Genomic DNA, 306 nt, shown 5'->3' on the forward strand with positions numbered 1-306 from the left:
AATCCATATTTTGTTAACCTCTGTCTCTGGGTGATGCTTGCAGTAGTTCTGTTTACCTTTGAAGAGGTATATATGGCCATTGCTGCTACAGAATCAGACAGGTCTATTTTCAAAGTCTTTATCAGAGATCATACAAGACAACCTGATTTTCATCTTCAGGTCCTGGCTTACAGCATGCAATCTGTTGACTTAGAATCTAAACAAGCACTTGGTGTCACAATCCTTAACCAACTGCCACTGAAAGAAATGCCTAAAACTTCAGCGCTGGAAAGATGCCCAGACAAACTTGTAGCAATTTTCACTACC

Source organism: Cariama cristata, unplaced genomic scaffold (genome assembly GCF_000690535.1).
Source record: "Cariama cristata isolate BGI_N322 unplaced genomic scaffold, ASM69053v1 scaffold14171, whole genome shotgun sequence".
Classification (NCBI taxonomy): domain Eukaryota; kingdom Metazoa; phylum Chordata; class Aves; order Cariamiformes; family Cariamidae; genus Cariama; species Cariama cristata.